Consider the following 6,567-nt stretch of genomic DNA (forward strand, 5'->3'; position numbering starts at 1 on the left):
ATGGATGATGCGCCTGGAAGGAGAGGGAGCTAGGGTGACCAGATGTCCAATTTTATAGGGACTGTCCCGATTTTTTGGCTCTTTTTCTAATAGCTCTATTACCCCCACCCATCTCAAGTGTTTTCACACTTGCGTCTTGGTCACCCTAGAGGCAGCTAGAAGGTCAGGAGGATCCAGTGCCCACGGGGGGCTAGGAGGGTGTTCGGATTCAGGGCAGTGATGGCTCCGCCTGAGCAGCCCCCCTGGTCCCCCACGCACAGCACTGTACTGACTCCGTCCAGGAGCCTGCTCGCCCCGCCTTGAATGCACATCGGCCGCAGCAGCAATCCTCAGCAGCACCGTCATTGCGGGCCACGTGGCCCCGTCTGCACCCTGGGGCACGGGAGAAGAGCAGGCGCCAGAGTCAATGCAGTCTTCGGGACCACTGGCTCTGTGTGCCCCCTGCCCCCGCACCTGGCATCAGAGTGAATGTGCTCAGAATTTGGCGTGAAGTTTTAATATATTTGGTGGATATAGAATATCAGGGTTGAAGGGACACTCAGGATAGTATCTAGTCGCACCCCTGCTCAGAGCGGACCAATCTCAACCAATCCCCAAATGGCCCTCAAGAATTGAACTCACCAACCCAACGGCTCCAAATGAACACTGAGCTCGGGCAGAAACCCGTGAGGGTGGGAAAGCCACTTACGCAGCCAGAGGGGAACGGATGCTGCCCGTGCCGAGGCTCGGCCGCTGCCCTTCTGCGCCCAGCTTCTTGCCTGCCACCGTGCACCCCTCCCTCGCGTCTACCTTGGCATCAGCTCTAAAGGAAAGTGTGGGCAGAGCGCAGCGGGCGTGGAGCACCTCTAGACCCGCCTCACCCAACTTGCTCCCAGCTCAAACAGGGGAAACTGAGGACGCTGGGAGGCGCTCAATCCGGCAGCACACAGAGACGGGATAGAACGCACGAAGTCCCAACTCCTAGGGCTCGACCTCTAAACACTCCCAGAGCTGGGGAACATCGCGCAAGGCTGTCAGTGGCCTACGCACGTCTCAACACCCCACTCCTCAGACTACAAGTTGTATTCCTTCAGGGTCCCCACCCCCCGGGCTCCTCGCCACACTCACTATCCTTTTGTGTTCCTCTGCCAAGACTGCGACTGTGGCAGGATGTCAAACCTGCAGAAGGAAAGGACAGAGAACAAGGGTTGGTGCGGCTGTGCGGTGCAACACAGGCGCGGTGTGTTTAGAGCAGCCACAAGCTAGGGGCAGAGCTGCAGTAAGCAAGCACATCGAGGGAGCGAAACAACACCCAGGGTTTCATGATTTCTCTCTGGGTTGGAATTAGCCCTGGGTCAAGGATCCCTAGTGTTTAGCCACAAGCTGGCACTGGGTGACCCCCGTTGTGGAGGCTTAGTAAAAGCAGAAAGAATCCTGTGGCACCTTATAGACAAACAGACGTTTTGGAGCATAGCTTCCGTGGGTGAATACCCACTTTCGTCAGAATGCATGCAGCGTATTCACCACGAAAAACTCATGCTCCAAACGTGTCTTTGTTTAGGTTCTATAAGGGTTGCACAGGATTCTTTTGCTGCTTTTACAGATCGCAAGAACTCACACGGCTACCCCTCGATACTTGGGAGGCAGAGAGAGCAGTTCCTGTCCCCATTGTTCAGCCGATGTTCGGACGGCTTTAGTCTCAGTCGCAAAGGTGACTGGTGAGCCCAGGCCCAGCAAACAGCTCTGAGACAAACTCCTTCAGGATAAGCTGGATCAGAGCGCAGCACCCTAGAGGGAAAGGCGCCCCGTCCCGACCCCGCCGCCTGACGGCAGCCATTCCCCTGTAGAGGGTGGCTATTCCCCCTTAACCCGGGCCACTCCCGGCCGATGACACATCTCTGAACCGTACCGGCATTACGTCGCAAAGACAATCAGGATGCAGGTCTGCAGGCCCCAGCGTGTCTGTCCTCGTAGTGCCTGAGGGACTTCCACCAGGCCTCACAGCTGTGCGCGTGAGAGGGAATCGCAAGCGGCAATACCCCGCAGGACAAGGAGCGCTTGAGGGTTCACCAGGGCGACTTTTCTAGCGAGGCACAACGAATAAGAGATTAGCACCACTGCAGAGCCACGCGCTCCCATGGCCACAAGCAGATGTGTAGCAAGCCTCTGCCCGGAACTAACCAGCCATTTTCAGCCCACGGTACGTGGATGTGTCACAGTCCCGTCCTCAGTTTAAACTGACATCCTTGAGTAACAACACATAACAAGTACTCCTGCTAAGCAGGTAGCGAGGCCAGGTGCTCAGTCTCCAGCAAGACCACAACCCATCTGCACAACTCCAACTCTAAAGCCAGCCAGGCCCCATCACACACATACAGCAACGCACACCAACAGACGAGAGTGCAAAACTGGCTCTTGGCCACCCAACGCTCACTGGCCACACGCAAGTCCAGAGCTAACAACACACCCAAGAGTCAACAGTTGACAAGCAACAGTGCAACAGGCAAGCACTGGATCTAGTGGCGGAGGGCACAGGACAGAGACACGCACACTTATTCCCACTGCTGCCCAGCTGGGTGACTAGGGCAACCTTCTCCCCATGTTTGGTTTCCCTTCCTGCTTTGGTCTGTTAGTCAATAGACAGACCGCGGGCTAAACCTGAACCGCCACATGCTTTTGAATGGACTCTAAATCGTTTGTATTTACTTATCAATGATTGTTATGGTTTTTCACATATTATCTCTGAAAGTCCTGGACCCTGACTATATCTTAAACAGACATTTGAACCTTGACAAAAAAGAATTGACTCCCCAGTAGACTGGTGAGGCACTTTGGGGTCAGAGGAACACTTCTCATCTGACCTGTGCAGGGCCTAGGCAGTGCCCCAGATCGCAGGGGCCCTGAAGCGGCAGCTGGGGACTCAGTGGTACCGTAATACCAAACAAAACAAGTCAACCCCCACCCCACCATTCAGAAGGATGGACTGACCTCTAACAGGAGATTCGGCAAGCACCTTCCTCGGGGGCATTATCCCACTACCACTTCCTGCAGGGCTCCCTCCCCGAAGCAGCCGGTGCTTGTCGCGTCCACAGCCCAGTGAGACTAATGCCACTGGCTGGCCCCTGTCTAGTTCCAAGCAAGCTTGTCCTTGAGCAATCCCTGACAATGCCTACTTTTATGGCAGCTGCGATCTCATTTCCACACCGCCACCCACACCACTACCAAGATACCAGGGCATACTTCAGAGCTACCGTGCAGACGCGGCGCTAGGGCATTGCAGAACAATTGAGAATACGGTGGACTCCACTCTCCGCCTGGCCACATGTCTGCCCACCTTTGCCGGACGCACGCCTGGGTGTAGGGCGGTGGAGAGCGTGGGCAACCTCGGTGCTCAAGACGCCAGGCGGCGCGTCTTAGAGGTGCCCACGTCCATGCACTTTGGAGAGGGAGACATACATCGCTCAGAGCCGTCAGAGTCAGTGAGCTACACGGCGCAAATAGTTGGTATAGTCGCATGTTATGCTACCCTCGCTGCTCGTGTCAATTTATGTACGCCGGTGCTCAGGCTCAGCGCCAGCTGTCTCTCAACTGCCTAATTATCTGTGTCGCCGTGGCTATCTCCTCTTATAGTAGTTGTGGAAAATCACACCTCCTTCCACCCCAGAGCTAAGGCGGCCAATCGGAGCAGGGGGGTTTGTCTTACTTGCTCTGGCATACGTACAGAAGGCCTGGCCCAAGTCGCAGAACCTGAGCAGCTGGCGCGAAGAAGTTTAAACCTTCGCAGCTTGTGAGCTCCTTCTGTTACATTCGATCGACCTCCGACACCTCGCACGCGCAGCCCCCCCGCGGGGCGGAGGCGTATGCGTAAGTCCGCGCCGCCTCCGTCCGCCCGCCTCTCGTTGTCGTACGGTGCACTAAGAAGCGACGCCTCAGCGCATCAAGTGCTCTCTATAGTGAGGGAGACCTGAGACGCAGTCATCGCTCGTGCGCACTGCAGCTCTCTTCCCCACCGTGGCACAAAGAGGCAGCTCTTGGGTTCTCTGACCGAGCGCCGCCTGTCAACCCCACGGTCCCCGAGGCGTCATCCTGTCGAGCTTATCCCACCTGCCCACGGGCTCCGGCTCTGCCCTCCCTCCCTGGAGCCCCCGGTCTATCTCCACCCTCCTGCGCGCTTGCGCTGCGCTCTGCCGCCCCCAGGGCCACTCACTCCGCTCTTTTCGACCTCGTGTCCGCTCTTGACCCCTATCGTTCCCAACTCCTCTTCACCCCCCTTCGCCGCTGTGCGTCTGGTGACCAGCGACATGATCCACCTCTGTGCTAATCCATCCTCTGCCCTTAGACCATCACATGCCTCGCCTCACCGCGCGGAGTGTGCCCCGCTCCGCCCCACAGTGCGTGCGCAGATCCGGTCTCCATCCCAGGATATGCTCGCCCAGTCCCGGCCTTTCTTCTGCAGAAGAGGCCACCGTGCCGGCGCCCATAAGGAGCCGCCGAGGTCTCCTCCGCCCTCGTCTGGGTGTCGGACATGAGAGCGCGTTCCTGTGCTGTCGAACGATGCGCCGATGACGTGATAGACAAAGAAGAGAGCAGAAGTGCTCGTGTGGCTCGCTTGGCCCTGACGGGTAGCGGTCCTCTGTGCGTCCGCAGCCCATTTTACGCGGCTTGAAGGAGAAAGATGGAGGGGTCACCGGCGTTTGGGACGGTACTATAAGCACATCAAACTATGCGGGAGGTGGAAGGGGAAGTGTTGAGGTCCTGGTGGGTGACCCGGGCCGGGGAAGCCCAGGTATAAGGTTGAAAGCTTGCATGACTAGGGAGGGATGGGAGTGTAATTAAGCGAGTGGATGTGGGGGGTAGAGGGGAACGAGGCGGTGTAACCCGCTGTGATGATGCCAAAAGTGCGCTGCTGAGATCGATGCAACCGAGATGAACCTTCAGCGTGACTCTATTATCTACCTCTTTGTGTCGAATTGAAGGAGAGTGCTTGTGCTGGCAATGGGGGGCACATGCAGGTGGAGAGCACATCATAATATAGTCTCGTGGATTAAGTCAGAGAAGGAGTAGAGAGCAATCCAGGCTTGGTGCAGGGCTGCATAGCCAGCAGACTGTAGTCTGCCTATCAGACTCACCAGACCAGAAGGGCTGCATCTACTTAATCCAGGAGTGACCATGCATCAAATTCGTGTGCGATTGGCATCTCACCTTCCTTTACCACAGAAGTTACTATTGATCCACAGGCCTTGGACTAATTCTCGAGCCGGGGGAACGTCAAATCACACCAATTATCCCGGCTGCAGAGCCCCCGATAGAACAGCGCTCGGCGCACAGACAATCCAGCGGAAGCTTTTGGAAGTGGCTAAGGTGGGACCAATTTCTGCGTATCCAGAGTGCTGGAAGGAACCAGCTAGGAGCAGAGGCTACTTCGTGACTGGCTGGATTTCTGCTAACAAACAGAGAAGAGACAGTAGGGACGCAAAAGTGGATGGGAAACCTGGGAGGGCAGTGATCAGAGATGGTCGAGTCAGCGACACCTACACAAAGGAAGGTATAAAAAGGAGAGCCAGTCAGAAGTACCTTTGATTCAAGAACACACAGCATGAGCTTTGGACTCCCATCAGGGAACTGATGGCAGATCCCTGTGAGAACAACATGAGGGGGAAGGAAGTCCAGAAGCTGGCTGTATTTTAAAGAGCGTGGTATGAGGTTTGCTAGGAAAAAGAAACCATCGCCGATGTGTAGGGTACAAAGAAACTTAGTAAAAATATGGTGCAGGCAATTTACTAGCTTCCGCGTCGTTAACGAGGGTGACTCCATTATTGATCTAAACACAAAAAAGAACTTACAAGAAGTTGAGACTTGGACAAATGACGAGGGAGGAGTATAAAAATATTGCTGAGGCTACAGGGATTGAAATCAGGAAGGCCAAATCACACTTGGGAGTTTGCAGCTCGCAAACAGGCACACCCAGGGGAAAGTGAGCGGCGGGCGGGCAACTTAAGTGGACAAACAATGCTCCTCAGCTTCGCGCAAGGGAGCCCCTAGTGGAGTTTTTAGGGGGCCCCTGGAGCTTTCTTCCGCTTCCCCAGTCATTCGCCAGCGAGGGGGGGTCCTTCACTCTGGCGGCGGTAAGGAACCTTATGGCCTGCGTCAAATTACACCGAAGCAAGGACCTGCCACACGAAAAGTTTTGCATACTCTCCACTCAGTATTCAAAGAACACTCCATAGCAACGTCCTCCCCACTTGGTCACACTGTCTATTACGGCGGAAATCACCATAGTAGCTGCTATAGACTAGAGGAGGACGAGTCGCTATGGCAAAGCAGTTCTGTCAGAAAAGGACACTACGCTGGTGACAGTGGCACACAAAACCCTGGGCATTATGAGTCTTAGGAGGCTGGGCCCTTGTTAGCCCAGGCTAACGGAGATGCTTGGGCTGTATTAAAGTTAGGTGGTCAGGTGGCCGAGCGCATCAACATGTGTCAATGAAATTGTCGCAGCGTTGATCATTCGCCTTCTACTTCGATACTCTAAGCCAATCGGAGCACTGTGTCCAGTTTGGGCCCCACTCTAACAAGTCAAGATTGGAA

Source organism: Chelonoidis abingdonii, chromosome 26, assembly GCF_003597395.2.
Source record: "Chelonoidis abingdonii isolate Lonesome George chromosome 26, CheloAbing_2.0, whole genome shotgun sequence".
NCBI classification, from domain to species: Eukaryota; Metazoa; Chordata; order Testudines; family Testudinidae; genus Chelonoidis; species Chelonoidis abingdonii.